This window comes from Scardinius erythrophthalmus (assembly GCF_964197995.2).
Source record: "Scardinius erythrophthalmus genome assembly, chromosome: 11".
Lineage (NCBI taxonomy): Eukaryota > Metazoa > Chordata > Actinopteri > Cypriniformes > Leuciscidae > Scardinius > Scardinius erythrophthalmus.
In genome coordinates this window covers 33,461,798-33,480,570 of record NC_138231.1, presented here as the reverse complement: position 1 = coordinate 33,480,570, position 18,773 = coordinate 33,461,798, and the positions used below count along the sequence as shown (strand labels likewise).

At 38.5% G+C, this 18,773-nt stretch overlaps 1 protein-coding gene across 1 annotated transcript in view; it reads left to right on the top strand.

Annotated features, from left to right (window-relative positions):
- kcnh5a (potassium voltage-gated channel, subfamily H (eag-related), member 5a) overlaps nucleotides 1-18,773 on the top strand; it is a 97,918-nt gene that overhangs the window by 70,633 nt on the left and 8,512 nt on the right. The window lies entirely within an intron of this gene.

Genomic DNA, 18,773 nt, shown 5'->3' with positions numbered 1-18,773 from the left:
AGCTATGCGATGATTTACATGATGATAAACTGATTTAAAGCAAAATGAACCAGAAAAATTAAACAACAATCCCATGAATCATTGCGAATAACATATTTGGATAAAAAATTGCTAAGGATTTGCGGCATATGGATAGCATATTGGTTATCAGCATTATTAGTTTTATTTAATTTCATCTTTTTTTTTTTTTTATCAGTAGCTATTGATCAACATTGGATATTTGATTGTTCATGCTTATTTACTCAATTTTTATATTTAGATTTCCTTTGCTGTCGTCTAACGCTCACAGTTAACATTTGAAAACACTTAATTGTTATAACAGCAAATGTGATCTTGTGATCTCAAAATGAATATGCATTTTACATACTGTGCATTATAATGCTGTGAGGCCTAAATTCACTTTTAAAATCAATGTGTGTGTATATATATATATATATATATATATATATATATATATATATATATATATATATATATATATATATATATATATATATATAAAATTTATTATCAATTTATTTTTTCCATGTCGTATCAATCAGATTATTTGTCTCAGAGACTCAAGCACATCCTTGTGCACTTTGACCTGAATGTGTGGTGTGCAGTCCTGCTGTGTGCTGTGTTGGCATGAGTTCAGAGCTCTGTTGTGGCTTTCAGACCTGACCTCACATTCCTTAAATACATAAATGATTCACTCTGACAGACCGCCCATGGAGAACTTTGGATCTCTTGACGAAAGAAAGACCCTGTGCACTCACAACACAATTAGGAGACCTCAGCTGTGCATTTTACTGCCATTGAGTTACATAATTAGTGAGCATTGTGTAAAACTATATTTAGATGCAAAGATTTCCTCTGTTGCTATATCTAATATCTATCATTGAGGAAACGATGCACTGAAATTAGGTGTGTTAATGTCATCTTTAAATAATGAGGGAGGAGATCTTGCATTCTCCCAAGTAAACAAGTTAAATTGGTAAATTTTTTCATAGAGCTGCTGGACTTCTTGGACACAGACAGTAATCACTGAGCCACGATATTAATTTATTTCCTCTGGCCACAGCAAAAGAGGACCTGTCTAATGAGAGGATACTTTGCTAAGGGCACTAATTAATTGATTTAAAGGTTTATGGTTCTTCAAGGTCTCTGAGTAAATTTGAGTTCATGAATTTTGCATGTAGTTGATTGAATGCAGTTGGAGCTCGGCGTACATCTTTCATTATTAGACGACATGGTTTATTTGAAAAATTCTTGCTGCAATATTAATTTTGTCATAGTGTCTTACATACTGTGATTTTTCTGATGGGTTTTACTGTTGATTATTATTTGAATATGCTAGCTTAGGCTTACCACAGAGGTTACAGCAAGCAGATAACCATCAATTATACTGACCAGGATGAGGTGAAAATAGTGTGAAGTGTTTTAAGGGCAGAGCATTGGTTTCTTTGTCAGTGGAGTGACAGAGGCCGTCCCATTGCCCCGCTGTGCTCATTCGACTGGGTAAAGCTGCTGATGGGCCGGCTTTACTGAGGAGGAACGGCCCCCCGCAGCGCACACTCTGAATAAAGCATGAGTCAAATCATCGGGAATACACGCACACACACTGACTCACACACACCACACACATTTATCATGCATATTAACAAGAGGTGTGGCCTCCTACTAATATTATGAAATTAATGTCATTATACTGTATCTACAACCTACACACAACATGACCAATGTTGTTCACGTTGTGTTGGTGTTAGTCAAACATCGATTTGAATTGCTAAAATAAGAAGACTAATGCCGGGTTCAGACTACATAATATTTTAGTCTGTTACGAAAGTCACTGTGTCAGATTAAGCAATTTTGACTCCTCAATTCTTATTGTGTTGTGGACGAGAAACATATCAGACTACACATTGCTTCCCGACCAGTCATCGCTTGCTGTCTTTAATGGTATGCGTGAAGGCGAAAGGGCCGGAAAATTTGTTAAAGTAACTTAGATTGTTTAAAATAGAGAGTGTGTGTGGGTGTAAATAGAATCAATTTGTCATTGCACTGGACTATTTTAATTATATTTTAAATACTGAATGAAATATTTTTATTTATGTACTACCATTTCAAAGTTCGGGGTTGGTACAAAAAAAATGTTTGAAAGAAGTCTCTTATGCTCACCAAGGCTGCATGTATTGGATAAAAAATATTCTCATTTAAAAACATTCTCTTTCAGTATGTTTTAAAATGAAATTTATTTCTGAGATGGCAAAGCTGAATTTTCAACAACCATTACACCAGTCTTCACTGTCTTTTGTTGCATTATAAATGTTTTTGGTCAATTTAAAGCTTCTGATTAAAGGTATTGGTTTCACATTATTTTGATGGTCCCTTTAACACATTCTGTTGACTATAGGTAAGTTTATTAAGGAAAGTTGCACCTACATGTCTACTAACTCTCATAAGAGTGTTTGTAGAGTATTAGTAGACTGGTGGGGTTAGAATAAGTTGACATGTAGTTGAAGAATTACTTTTTGTCAGTAGAATGTCTGTTGGAGGAGCATCACAATAAAGTGTTAGCAGATATTAAGCAGACAGTATACTAATTCTCTAATGACTGCTAGTTGACAGGTAGTTGCAAAGTTACTTAGTCACTGACCCCCAACTTTTGAACAGTTGTATATGTTTATTTCTCATACCTAGTCCACCATCTTGGACATTTGTTCACTGAGCTCATCATAATGGACTTTGAGAAAGACGGATGTGATAATGCTTTCAAATTTTTCGTAAAAGTGTTTTGAGGCAGCATAATTATAAAAATTAAAGATCCACAGCCGAAGTTCTCATACTTTCTTTAAACGCTTTCTCATCCATCCTTCAGACTCCCTCATTATCTCCACTGGTCAATGTCTGAATGACTCACAGAGGTTCTGATTGGAAGGAAAAAAGCTCAGTGAAAGCCCTGTAAATGTCTTCCACAGCTCTACATCCACTCATGGATTAGATGTGTGGTGCGATTGGCCTGTAAAGACTGTTCCTGTGAACTATTTTTTTGTTTTTGTTAAAGTAACTCTTGGTTCATGTTGTTGGCTAGAGTAGATCACATTAAGCTTTGCTGAACTGATGACCTTTGTTTGATCTTGACAGACAGCTTTGTATAACATACAGTAAATGCCTGAGAGTGTCTATCCCGTTCTGAGGCCACATTTTCACTAGACAATCCCTTTGCTAGATCAGCAGACAATCCAAACCAATCTCAAACAAATACTTCACCATCACTCGCTGGGCTCACAACTGTTTGTGTTTGGCTGCTGATTAGTGTCAGATCGGAGTCTTTTTTGCCCAAGCTGATTCATCTCAGCAGCAAACGTAAAGAGGAAACCGAATCCTCCACACCTGCCACGCTTTCCTCCTAACAAGATTTACAAGGCCTTCGGAAAGCTGCAAACCCCTGCCAATAAGGTGGGCGAAGCAACTTTATCATCCCCTCCATTACCAACAGGACAGGCAGAGAGATGCTCTCTCAGCAACAAGAGAAAGATTCACAAAAAAATCATCGGCAAACAGTGTGTCCACACAAAGAACAGTTCATTTGTTTGGTGCAGTGAACTGTGTGACTATATAGCTGTCCCCCAGTGAAACCTTTTCAAAAACTCTGACGTTTGAATTGTACATTCATTGATCTCATATTTTTTATGCCATGTAAAGATTTGGTTTCCTGTGATATACTCTACTCAGGGCTATTCAATTGGCGGCCCGCGGGCCAAATGCGGCCCGCCAATCATCTCCATGCGGCCCGACGGCACCAACCTCCCTCCTCCTCTTTTTCTGGCGGTGCGGCTAATTCAGTTTGATACTCGCTCCGATTGACCTGAGAAACGTTTTATGTGCGAATATTTCAGCAGTTATTATATGTGTCCCGAATTTATGTCGACTGAACCAGCGATAGGCTACCAATCATTCGTGAATGAATCATTATTTTGGTTCGGTTCTAAACGCGCTTGCATAACGGTCTAAAACTATTTGGATTCATTCGGACCGCTCCGTCACTGAATCATCTGAAGCGGTTTCTCGGCCAGTACAGTAACAACAAGTCGCGCAGTTTTCAGTTGTTTCACTAGTTGTTTCAACACGGCCCAGCACGTTTGCGTTTACTCCCGGTCTCGGACACTATATTAAACAGTGTTGCGACAACCAGTGGGAAGCGTTTCAGTTCGACAGAAACCTCCCTGTTACAAACCACAAATCACTCGATGATTTAATTAGTATTAAATCGGATGAAACAGCCTCAACATTCCCAACAAGGCTGATGAGGAAAGCAGGAGAAACACTGAGGCATGAACGAAATTAGAAGACTTTAAATCCCCTAATCACTATTTACATTGAAAGCAATATTTATATTGAATACTATGTAGTAATAAATAAATATAGTAAATATATATATATACTATAATATTATGTAGTATAATAGTATAGTGATTTATATTGCATTAGATTTATTAGGTGGGTAGAGGAATATATAATTAATGTTTGTTATGAAATTATGTCAGTTTCTTTGTAAAGGTGCGTATAGTTTTAACTTGTGTTTAGGCATTTTTTATACAGTGGGAGCGAGTAGCCTGTGGTTAACAAGTCTCACTGTCAGAATATTTTCATTTAAGCATAACTATTATAAATAAAATAATTATTATTTCTCACCAACAGCTATAAGTTTGTATTAATAATATATTTGTTCCAAGGAAACTAGTTGTACACAGCTGTAAATTATCAAGTTTTTATTTATTATGGTTTTATATATTTGCAAACTGTTGGGTACCACATTTCCAAGTAAATACCACACTTTTTTAGGGTTACTTTAACTTATTTATTAAAACTGTTATGTTTCAATAAATAAGATAAACCCCCAAACCAACCCCCCGGCCCACCTCAACTTTTCGATTTGATAATCCGGCCCTCGGATGAAGCTAATTGAATAGCCCTGCTCTACATTGTTGCTGCAAATTCTGCTGATTTGTCAATGTTATCTAGCTAGCTGACATGTATGATGTTTTGTTTAATTTGTATTAAGGACATGTGATCGGCTTGGAAGCATCAGTAATTTTGTGTGTGTGTGTGTACTGGTAAACCCTACATTATGGGGACAAAATGTCCCCACAAAGATGGCAATATCCAAAATCGTTGTCATGAGGAAAACAGCTTATAAATCATCCTAAGTGATGTTTTTTAAAAATGTAAAAATGCAGAAAATGTTCTGTGATGGGAGGTTTAGGGGCAGGGTTAGTGTAAGGGGATAGAATATACAGTTTGTATAGTATAAAAATCATTATGTCTATGGAAAGTCCCCAAAAAACATGAAAACACAACGTGTGTGTGTAAACTGTATACTACTGTTCAAAAGTTTATGGTCAGTAAGATATTTTTCAAATAAATAAATAAATCAAGTCAATTAGTGTAGAATAGTACCCTGGAAATACAGAGTTCTCACGGGAGCACAAGTTGAATTTGCTCAGTGAGTTACTCTGGTGTTGAGTAATGATGCTCATTAAATATGCCCTTGTATCCGAGCTGCACCAATCACATCGGATTATCTGATATAGGCGGGCCAGAGGCGAGCTAAATGGATGACGACAGTGCTGTGACGTCGAAGTCATTAGTAAACATTGCAAGATGGCTATGGATGAACTGCTATTAAGCTGCAGTCTGATTGTAGTACATATGGTTGTGTGTCTGTGTGCATACATGGGCATCTAAAAACGTGAAACAGAGAACATTCAAGTATTAGATCATTTTGAGAGATGTTGTGGAAGAAAAGTGGTCAGTTGTCTCCAAAAGAGGCAAGACACATTTTTTCCATTTTTCTTTGGTAAATAATGAATAGAAACAATTAAAGCTGCTCTGTCTTTCTGCCAGAGAGCACAGCATCAGCAGTATGATCTATCTGTGCAGATGCTTCCTAGAAACTGGGCAGGACCCAAAACAAGTAGATCACAATGTTTTATAGCCACTGTGGACATTATTGATAAAAAATTTAACTCTAATGGGCCATAAGGCTTCTCTTATAGAATTACTTAAGGGTTAGATCTACTTCCAAGGTAATTTCTCACTGTACCAAAATTACTTAAAAAGTACCCAAGCTGCATTTGTCCTAAACTATAAAGTCTATTTTAGGTTCTGTGAACTTTGTGGAGACATTAAATAAATTCAATAATCCTGAACAACATGCATGTACAGATTGCTCATAGGTGATATCTGAAACTTGATATAGCGAACATGAATCCTATAGCAGTGGAAGAGTCCTTCCACCATCCTTTCTTAAATTAAACCAAGTGAATTTTGCCCCAAAAAAATTAATATGCGTTTTATTTCTATGTTGTCGAGAGGTAATATTGAACTCAAGATTTGAATGAATAATCTAATTTTAGTCAACTCTTTGCTGATTTTCTTCTTTGTTAGTGTCTTGAGATTTATTCCACTAGATTGTCATTAAATCTGCTGATCCGGAAATGATCCTTTAGACTTTGCAGTTTCTGTTGAAGTTGGCTGGTAGGTCTGTAGGCAGAGACATGAATTAATTAAATGCAGCCTTTTGGCTCAGAGAGCAAAGGCCAAGGTAGGTATTGATCCCCAAACAGAGACTCTAATTTTATGGCTTGCAAAATGGCACCAGCTCTCAGTAGCCATTGTATTTTTGCCAGGAAGCATTATAAGTGAGTGAAAAGAGGCACTTGAATGTCTGAATGCAGAGAAATGGACGTGATTGTCTGAGAGGGACCATCATAGTCCTGACTCTTTATAGTGGGCAATAATCTGCTGATTGGCTGGCAGTGATTGGAAAATGCTGAGCGGGGTGTTCCTGGGCTGGTGATGCCTCAGCATTGGGATGGGGGGTGGGGTGGAGTGGACCCCATCTCTGGCAGATCTTCAGCATCCCGCTAGACTTAAAGTAGCAAAGCGGAGGAGTGTTGAATGGGAGGGGGGCTGCAAAGGAAGGATAAATGCTTGCCAGATCCCATTAATCTACAATGTTGGATTTTGCTGTGTTGGAAGACTCAGTGCTCTTTTGTTTCAATTCCCTGTGCCTTTTGCCGTTACACCCCTTTGCACTGCAGAAAATCATCTGAATCTTTCAAAACTCATGGGCATATTTTCTTAACATTTCAAATGTCCTACAGTGATTGTCACTATAGGTTGTTTCACACCCAAACATAACTACTATAGCACTAATAACAATAAAAACAAGTTCCCCTGCGGGTCTCGTTTTTTAGTTTGTTTGCCCCTTAATTTACAAGCTATGGCATATTTTCAGCTGATATGCAATCATAGACTTTTTGCATAAAGCCGAAGTGCTCAGTCATCTTTCAAAATTTAGTTCCAGTTCTGCTCTAACACACATTCCTGTCATTTTGAGTGAGCCTAAAGACTTCATTTGTGTTTGCTTGAACTGGAGGATACTTCTGCAGCTAGACAGATCTCCATACTGTAAGTGCAAACAGAAATAAGCTCAAACAATCCCAAATGCATCATTTGGTTATTAGACTTTTACTGTATATCATCTTTTTTCATAAGCCACGTTTCCACCGCAGGAACTTTCCCCAGGAACTACAGGGACTTTGGGGTGGTACTCTATGTGTTTCCCTGCTCGCGAGGTAGTACTTTTTCAAAGTTCAGGAAATTTTGAGGGTGGGACTTGGGCGCTGAACATGCTGATTGGTTGAGTTCACGTAGCATTTCGATTGGTTGACTCCATGCAGCATTTTATTTCAACCACCATTTTAAAAGTCTGTTGCGGTGCGTGCAGTAAGAGTTGCTTGCTATTCAGAATCAACAATGGAATTGAAAAAATATGGCCAATGAACCGACAACAAGGTTCAGGCTTTATTAAGCTTTTATGCGGAGGACAAAATCCTGCGGGAACTGGGAAGTCGCGGACAGTTTTATTACAAATTAGCACACCAGACTTATTTGCCTAATCTTCATGGTACTTTATTCCTCGATGGAAATGCAGACAACAACAGGTCTGGAGGGGAAAAGTTCATGGAACAAATTGTTCCGGGTAATTTCGGTGGAAACACAAGACCAGTGGAGTATTGAGGAATGTTTTTTCATCTTGTTTAGTTTAAGTCACTGTAAATTGCCTTTTTCTGTTTTTGCCATATTCACATTTCAGTGGGACTGTTTAGAAGTTTTAACTAAATGAAAACCAGTAACCATATATTTGTATTTTGGTCATGGTATAGCAGAGCAGTGACTGTGATCAGATTAGGTTCAGCTTTAAACCACTTGCCTAGACTGGCATTCCAGTTCACAGATACTTGATTCATCTTCAGCTGCTAATGGGTGATTTTTCAACCAAAAGTTTCTAACCAAACTAAAGCTAGAACAGCTGTATGAAAGACCACAGAGACTGGCTTTCAACAGCTGCTTTTACTACACATCAGCAGGGCTAATGTGAGTAATCTGAATAATTTCAAACCATGCACAGAAATAAACCCTGTGAGTTGATTACCATTATACAAAAAAAAAAAAGGTCTCTGCAGCTGGGTATAATATGACTCGTGACCTTTTCAAACCGTGTCACAATGCAAACCAGAACAAGGGAGAATGTTTTAATTCTTCTCCAGAAAAAGAAGTGTAAGCAGTCATGCCGTGCATTTGACTTTTTTTGGATTCATTTTCCATTGCTGGTTGTGCTTCTTGCTCAATATAGAATGATAAACACCTAACCAGTTAAGGATAATTTAGCTACATATGAAATATAAATTACTCTTACAGTTAGAGCTGGACCCGAATACTCTAATATTCGAATATTCGTTCGGTGGGGTGGTATTCGATTTGAAAATTTGACATTCGAATATTCGGGTTTTTTGTTGGTTTGTTTTTTTGCACACCTGGGATCCCCGCGAAACGGTTCACATTCACGCTTGAATAAGGCCGGCGACACACTGGCTGCGTGGAGTGAGCATCTCAGCTGCGTGGCATGTCCGTTTTTATTTCGGCTCCCATGTTAACAGGTTGGAGTTTGTACACTGCCTGCGTGAGACACGTGGAAAACGCGTGCATGCTAGAAATAGAACCGACGCCTAAAAGTGTTCCAGCAACGGGAGTGTTCTCTGGCTAGAGCAGCGGAGTTTGTATGGCCCGAAGTGCATGCCTGAGCTTGTTTTTTGGGTTAAGCTGCATTGCTTTGACATTGTGGAAAATAGAATAATAGAAACAAAATGTATTAGCCTTTTTAATCCGTGTATCATTCGTTCAATCGTTTTTTGATTTAATAATGAAAGTAGAAAAATGAGAAAACAGTTCCTTTTTCGATTTTTCATTTTTTCCAAAAAACGAAAAACAAGAATTCAGCTTGATTTTTCGTTTTTCGTTCTGAGGTAGCAAAATTAATAAACAGCTGGAAAATTCGATTTCTACACGTGGGCGGGAATGAAACGCCCCTTTCCTCTGATTTGTCAGCCGAAGATCAAACTGTCCCGTCATCAGCTCTTCCTCAGTTCTGCACTGCAGAATAAGAGTCCTCCGTTGTGTGGATTCTTAACGCGTTTATTGCAACTACATTTAATCTTTTTTTCATCAAACAACCAGACTAACGAGTGGTTCGACACAACCCGTACTGGGAAATAAACTAGACAGGGCTTTCTTCTGTGTAGATATAAATTCACCTAACTTTATGCTTTGCATCAGCTCGGTATGCAGGGTAAATGACAACTGTTAGCCTAACATGGTCGCCCTCGATCGCCCAGTAATTTTTTTTAAATAATAAATGTAGATATAGATAATCAATATAATTAGTTGTAAATTAAATATTTTAACACTTATAGAAAAAGAAAAGAATAATGCATTGACTATATATAGCCTAAGCCTAGGCTATATTAACATAAACGCATGAAATGTCATTCAGACTGACTATCTAACAACCGGAGAACAGAGAACAACATAGATATTAAAATACATACTCTTCTGAGTTTTATAATTTAGGCCTTATTGTGTTTTATTAAAATTTATTAATTTATATCTCAAAGATGTGCGCTTGTGCGCAGTGCACTGGGTCATGTTGAGAGGGAAACAAACGCATTTTTATTATTAGCCTATTCAGAAAAAAACCGGTAAATAAAATTCAACATTAACATTATAAACACTATTAATAACATATAGGCTATTTCTATGCGTATTTTACTTCCCCTTACCATTACTTCCCCTTTGACATTTGCCTATGTCAAATCCTTAAATGAATGGTATTCAGAAAACAACAAGAATAAAAAATAAGTAGCCACGTATAATAAAAATATAACCTAATAGCTTATAATAATAGCCTATTGTGTCCTTTATTATAAACAACATTTAGCCTATTTTAAACGCCAAGCCTAAACAAATTTAGGCTATTTGAATCGAAACTGAAACTGTACCGGCGTTGGTTTCGCGCATCTCGGTCCCAAGTTTCCATATTTGCAATGCAAAATTTCGATGCTAACTATAATGTAAAGAAGGCTTTAAACTTCAGTCGAGTCCCAATATAGGCCTACACGTATAGGCTAAATCATCATCTTCACAGCATGGGAAATGAGTTTGGATTAACTGCTGTGCGGCACAGCTTTTATATTGTACAACAGACGAATTAAATTAAGCAGAATAACTTTTTATATATTTGGTTGACTGTGTTTTATTTTAATAATGAACAGGCTGCGATGTCAAGTTAGCAATGCCAGAAGTGAACTGATAATAGCCTATGTTGCCTATGTTGTGAGAGCGAGCGATGCGTCAGCGCCATCACTTGGAGTTGTTGCTCAGCAGGGGAAATAACTTCGTTATTCGTTACTCTGTCATTCGAAACAGTAAAAATTTATGTTTTTATTTGTTTACATTCAAAATGACTACAAAATGTCATGCCTTTGAAAAATAAAGAAAACAACATGATTTCTACTTTAGTGCGTCTCAGTCTCCTTGAACATCTTTCTGGCGCACACCAAAAATGAACCAAAATAGAGTGAATAGCCTTCGGACGCGCCTACTTTTCAAAGTCAACATTTAGATTATTTGAAGTAAAATGCATTATATAGTCACTCAGGAATAAAACTCAGCGTGGTTCATGATAAAAAAAAAAAAAAAAAAAAACTTTACAGTTCGGAAAATATGAAAATAGCAAACCCCTGGCACTTGAGAACTCTGGTCTACAAAGAAGAAAGCCCCGTCTAGTCTATTCCCCAGTACGGGTTGTGTCGAGCCATTCATTAGTCTCGTTGATGGAAAACATGAAAAAGTTGCAATAAACGCGTTAAGAATCCACACAACGGAGGACTCTTATTCTGCAGTGCAGAACTGAGGAAGAGCTGATGACGGGACAGTTTGATCTTCGGCTGACAAATCAGAGGAAAGGGGCGTTTCATTCACGCCCACGTGTAGAAATCGAATTTTCCATCTGTTTATTCATTTTGCTACCTCAGAACGAAAAACGAAAAATCAAGCTGAATTCTTGTCTTTCGTTTTTTTGGAAAAAACGAAAAATCGAAAAAGGAACTGTTTTCTAATTTTTCTACTTTCAAAATTAAATCAAAAAACGATTGAACGAATGATACACGGATTCTTTTTACCCGTTATTATCAATCTAAATTAATCTCGTTTTTAATTTAACTTAATTTTGTTTTTCTTTATTTAAATTTCGTTTTTCTTTATTTAAATTTCATTTTTTTCTTTATTTAAATTTCGTTTTTCTTTATTTAAATTTCGTTTTTTCTTTATTTAAATTTCGTTATTCTTTATTTAAATTTCGTTTTTCTTTATTTAAATTTCGTTTTTTCTTTATTTAAATTTCGTTTTTGATTATTTAAATTTAATTTTTCTTTATTTAAATCTACCCTTTACTGTGTCAGTAATTTGTTAGTCAGAAAAATATTAAAAATATTAGACTAGCCTACCTTAAAAGTATTGCTTAAGTTAAAGGGGTCATATAATGGTACATGCACTTTTACAAGTTGATTGCACTGAAATGTCTGTTGGCAGTGCCTGTACACAACCATCCTATCATGATAAAAATCCATCCAGTGGTTTTGTTTTAATCTCCTTATATGTTTGACCATCTCTGAAATCAAGCCGTTCGATATTGTGACGTCATAAGATCGTACGCCCCTCCCGCTATTGTGATTGACAGCCGTGTTTCAACACAAGACCCGCCCTGAGCGAGCTGTGACAGCCGTCGTCATACTAGTCCGCCATTGTTGATATGCTGGAGTAGAATGGCGTCTAAGCGATTGTGGTGTTCTGTTCTTAGATGTAATAAGGAACACAGCAGTCATTTGGATGTTCCTAAATCCGAGCCGTTGAAGAAGCAGTGGCTGAGTTTTGTTTTTGAAGCGATATGCCCAAAGGATTGACGCGGGGATTCCCTCATGGGGATTCCCCACGATCGTCTGTGCTTTCATGTTTGCGCGAATCATTTCACACCAGACAGCTTTACAAACGAGAAAAAACGGATCGGTACCAACGTGTTCCTGCTGAACCTCCAGAAGATGTGAGTGTAATGTTTTATTAACCTTTATATTAGTATTTATATTAATCTTTGCGAAATTTGCAAACCTTGCTGCAGGCTTCACGATGAATGCGTCTAAGGTTTACACTCAGGGTTAGTATTGTATTACGGCATGTTTTCTATGTACGACGTTCTCAATATAATTCATAATCCCACGTTTATAACGAATAACACGTGGTTATTGTGTTAGATACGGTCAGAGAATGTCTAATACGGTGTACCCACAGAACAGAGGGGCGGGGTGAGCAAAGCTCATTATCATTTAAAGACACATGCACTGAAACGGCGTGCTGAAAACAGAGCTGTTTTTGACCAGGTAAAATTAGTGTTTTCTTACAATACTAATGAGAATTTTTAATTAAAGTATATTACAAACTTTTAATTTAGACCCTAAAGAATCATATTAGCTTGTACAAAAATGGCATTATATGACCCCTTTAACAGACCTGTGTGTGCGTTTTATACCACTAGTGCAGTGTCCATTAGGAGCATATAAGCCCTGCTCGCGTGAGGTGCGCCGCTTCCCGCTCGCGCTGTTCTGTAGTTTACTAAAAGTTTATTAATTCTGAATGTGTCGCGCGTCTCGTGTGTCCATCTATATTGAACCAAATGCGACACTGCACTCCCTGTGAAGTCGATTGGATGAACGGTTCTCGAAATAATCAAAATGCAAACAGACACAGAGAGATTCCTGCCTTTATTAGAGAGAAGAATATGTTTAGCCCCCTCTCTCCGAAGCTTCGAATATTCGATGTTAATTACAACCGAAGCTTCGAAGCTCAAAAAACGGTATTCGGACCAGCCCTACTTACAGTACATGTGCACACAGGCACACACACTGTATACAGTTTATCATATTTCTTCTCTTGGATCAGAATACCTAAGAGAACACAGGCTTAATAAATAAAAAAGAAAAAGCTCATATAAAAGTTTGCACAGTATTTTATAACAAAAAAAACCTCTGTACTTTTTCATTGTTAAACTTCACATGTGATGAGCTCCAAGGTGCAGTAAAAATACCACTCAACTACATTTAAGTGCTTAATTAATGAACCAATATGTGTGTATTTATTTTATTATTTAATCCATTTAATTAATTCATTAATGTATTGTATTTTTGCAAATTCTGGGCATGGCTTTTGAATTAATGAATTTGAATTAATATGAATGTTTTATTTATTTTTATTTTTAACATTTTTAATCAATAACACCCTTGCTTCAATTTCCATTATAGCCCAAAAAGGTTTACTTTTGTGTTAGTTTTCAAACATATGATGTCAACATGACAACAGCTTTATCATCAATTTATCATTGTAAATCTAATCGGTAGCAAAACAACTGTAGAAGGAAGATCTATTTATAGTGTTTATCTTAATGCATATCAATATATTCTGTGAGAAGGAAGAGGTATTCACAAAAAACAACAACAGCCTGAATGAGAAGAAAGAAATGGATTTTTGTACTTCGAGGCCTTTTCTCATAATCCACCTCATCCCCAAGGATAAGGCAGGGTGGTTTAACTGTCACTGTTCCCGCTGTCTGTCACTTAGTCACTATCAGGGCATGTTATGTTACATGTGGCTCTTGTCATAAGTGATGAAAGTGTCATCTCATTCCCTTCATGTATTTATCAAAGTCATGAGAATATTTTCTTTGGAAAAGGGGCCCCTTTTGTTGTTTAACTAAATGTATTTATTAAAGAAATTTTGATATTTGAGAGTTTAACTTGTCAGACAGTATATTGCCTGAATAGGCCTACATTCGTTTTGCATGAGAATTAATGAACTAGAGGCCTGTCTTTAATGAGTACACATCTTAAACCTCTGTCATGTTTAAAGCCATGCAAAACACAAAAGACCCACTAAATTGCTTCTCTTCTATGGCATCTATCTAATTGAATACTCTTTTTGAAGAGTATTGAATACTCTCCCCTAAAAAGTATACCTCAAGTTAATTTTACTAAGTACTTAAGTAAAGTTCAAGTGTATTTGTAAGTATACTTTATGTAGTAAATACTAATATTAATGTACTAGTAGTACTTGTAATTGTACTATTTCAATACTACTTGGAACTAAATTGGCCCACTTTTAGTGCATACTTTTAAGTATACTTTAAGTGTAACAGTAATAAACTTTGAGTACACAAGTAGCTTACAACTAAGTTTTTCGTTTGTACTGCAACTACTACAAGTGAACTTAGTAATACTGTTAATTTACTGGACAAATACTTTATTAGTTTATGAAAGTACACTTTGAAGTATTTTCTCAATAAAATACTAAGTAGTTTTATACTGCAAGTATACTTGTAAGTTTAAAGGTGCAGTCTAGAATGACAACTAGTGGTCGAAATAGGTACTGCAGTCCAAATTCAAAATATCGGAGTTCGTCGTTTCTCCCGCCACCTGCTCCTCAGACTGGACAGCGCTCACACGGGTTGCCAGTTTGAGCACACGCAACAGGAACGAGCGCAATGGACAATGAAAATTGGCCAAAAAATTTGCGTACCGCTGGTTTTGACGCCAGCGGCGGAACACAAACAAAAGGGAACGCATGATTTTCCACCCGGCCCTCTTCCGGGGGAGGGAGTGGTGCGGTCACCATCTCCCATCCACCTCCGGGTCGCCCGTCCTAGGGCCGCTTACCTTTGGCTTTGCCGCCCCTCTTGGCGGGGGACGGGACAGGTGGAGCGGCCTGCCTGCGACTGACTCCTCGGCGCCGCTTAGGTGGAGGCTGCTGCTGCGGCGCGGGAGTGAGGGTAATCGCAGGATGACGCCCTCGGCGACGAGTAGACTGAGGAGCTGCGGGCAGTTGGGTGGAGGCAGATATGCTTAATCGCCTCTGTCTGCTTCTGGACAGCCGAGAACTGCTGGGCGAAGTTCTCGAGCGCTTCGCCAAAGAGGCCGGTCTGGGACACGGGGGAGTTAAGGAACCTGACTTTGTCGGTCTCCCTCATGTCGGCCAGACACAGCCAGAGATGGCGTTCCTGGACCACCATAGTGGACATTGCACGACCCACCAACCGTGCGGTCACCTTCGTCACCTTGCTCCACTGGTGGGATGCGCGTGTAACCCTTAGCCGCCCTGCCATCAAGGGTGGTGAGGGAGGAGGAGCCTTTAGGACAGTTTCTGGCAGTGAAAGGTGCCGTCCACGAAGAATCATGCACCTCCAGGAAGAAAGGCACCGGGCTGGGTTGCTGAGAACCAGCGCGCGCCACCCTGAGAAACCAATCATCCAGCCTCGAGGTCTCGGGACACGGTGAAGGGTTCCACATGAGTCCGATCCTGTTGGCGGCCCGGGAAAGCATGGCCATCATCTTTGGGTCCGACTCGGGCACCGCTGTCACACCCGAAGGTGGCAGTGGCACCGAATCGTCATCCTCCGAGAAGTCTGACCCACCCTCCGATGCAGCACTCGACATCTGTTCATCGTGGGGACCGCTGAAGGAAACGACTGGTACACTCCTCGTGGATGGTCCAGCACATTCCGTCGGCGGCTCTACTGGCTGCGGAGCGTGGGATGGATGAGGTTTCCTAGGGGGTTGGTTTCCCGAAGGAAGCGCTCACCGTGATCCTCAGGTCACCCGCACTGCTGCCTGAAGTAAACCTCTGAGGAGGGTTAGATCATGGCAGAGACGCAGGGACTCCGCCCCTTTGCAGGAACGAGAGTCTCGACCGTAGCTCCGAGATGGTCATTTTCCCACAATGGGTACATGACTCATCCACGAACACTGCCTCAGCGTGTTCAATGCCCAGACACACGATGCCGCGTTCGTGACCATCCAACGATCCCAGGTTACGACCGCATCCAGAAACACACAGATGTTTCTAAAATACTTCAATACTTCTAAAGGAAAGCAACCAAAACTAATATAAAAATCCTCCCTACAGAGAGTGGCTTATTAACATCACTTAAGATCACTTTGTTCCTTAATCTTAGTAATCTTGGACTATATAGTTTTAGTCAGTATTAAACTCTGTCTGTTTCATTTAATGTGCCCCTATTATGCTATTTTAAAGGTTCCTTATTTTGTTTTGGATGTCTCCTACAATAGGTTTACATGCATCCAAGGTCAAAAACACAAAGTTTCTCATACATTGCACATCACCTAATTTCTCAAATAGTCTGCAAACACTTTGTTCAAAGATTTGGTTTCTCTAGTCCTAAACCTTCCTTTCCACAAGCCTACTCTGCTCGGTCAGATGGCCCAGTCTGTTGATTGGTTTAATGCTTACAGTCCTTGTCAGAAAACAAAACACTCATTACCATATTTGAATTTCAACTCTGGATGCTTCCTCAGTGTTTGTATACACCGTGATACGAACAGTTACAGTACAATGACGTCAGTTTTACAGTATCGATTAGAGCCCGAGTCCTCATCCTTTGGAAGTTCATGCAAAGTGGATTGCGTGGATCAAAGTGGATCTTGACATGTCGACAACACAACTTCAAACTCTTCCAGGCCTCAGCTACAACTACAGTGGCTACGTGTACATGCACAACTTTTGTTTCAATCGGACTGAATTTATTCTGATTGATGAATCCGAACGTAGTGTTTACATGAACGCTAAACATGATCGGGTTGATGTGCGTGTTTATATGTCACAAGCTTCAAATCGGAATCGATTTTTTGACATGCGCAAACTGCATGAATATACAGTGTTTCCTGCTGTTTGCGCATAATAACCATTCTCCTACATTGGTTCTTTATTTGTTTTAAACTGCAGACTTAATCCCATTTCTGCTCATAATTTTGAGACGATGAGCATATGAACCGTTGTGCCGTGCTGCTTATATTTATCACGCAGTAAAAATGCCCCTCCCCGAGCCCAAAACCAGTCGTCTGTGGATGAGGATCCAATTTTACTGGTGGGACGTTGTCCTGCTCCACTTCACAGACGCTGAGTGAAAGGAGAATTTTAGAATGACGGGACACTCATTTATATGACACTTTATTCAACAGGAAGAAACAGCTCTTTCATTACACACACGCAGTCCTTACAGTTTCGGTTTTCAATCCGATCAAGTGTTTACATGTTCTCTCGATCGGATTAGAAAAGGAATAAACCATTCCTTTCAATCTAATCAAAATTTTATTCAGATCGAGCTCAATCAGATTGATTAAGGTGTTCACATGAAGGCTTTTCAGTCCGATTGAGCCGTCAATCCGATTACTAACAGAATATTTGGTTGCATGTAAACGTAGCCAGTGTTTGAGGGTCCATGTAGACATTGTTCACGGGCAGCCAATGAAGAACATAGGCTGCCATTATGCAAATTTGGAATTAAGTGAAACTGGAATTGCTGACGACTCAGCAGTTCAGAGTCGATTTGTTCTTTTAGGTGATGATAACTTTATTTGTCGTGCAATTGGATCTCTAAACCTTTTACATTCACAAACAGCTATATTACACACCGCATGAAAGGTAATCATTTAAAAAAAGCATAATAGGGGCACTTTAAAATCAGGTGAAGTGAGATGAAGCAAGCACATTCTGCTGGTTGAAAAAATCATTCATGTTGTCTTTTTTCCTCTGTAACCATGTAGCCTCTTCTCTGAGCTTGTGGATCTACTCTACTTCTGTCTCAATATCAGTTTGCATCAAGTCGGCCTACCGCTAAGTACATTCCACGTAGTGTTGGTGTTTGTGTTGAACTGAAATTTCTACCAGTAAGCTTAAAGGGTTAGTTCACCCAAAAATGAAAAAAATTCTAACTTTATTAACCCCCTGGGTTTGTATGGATTTCTTTTATGATGGATGGATGCACTTTTTTGGACTTCAAAATCAGGACCGCAATTCACTACCATTAAAGCTTGGAAAAGCAATGATATTTTTTAATATAACTCCGATTGTGTTCATCTGAAAGAAAATAGTCATATCATATATACATAGGATGGCTTGAGGGTGAGTAAATCATGGGGTAATTTTCATTTTTGGGTGAACTATCCCTTTAGCCTTTTTGACATTTTTCTTGATACTGTTGTTCACCTTAAAGGGACATTTCACACAAAAATAAACACGCTGTTATAATTTACTCACCCTCAGATTGTTCCAAACCTAAATTACTGACTTTCTTCTGTAAAACACAAAAGAATATATTTCGAAGAATATATAAAAAAAAAATTTGTCCATTCAATGAAAGTCAATGGGGTCCAAAACAGCAGTTAGTAGCACCCCATTAATTTTCAATGTATTGACACAGCACCATAACATTTAAAAAAAATAAATAAATCTTAGGTTCCCTGTTGAATAAGTTTGAATTGCAGACA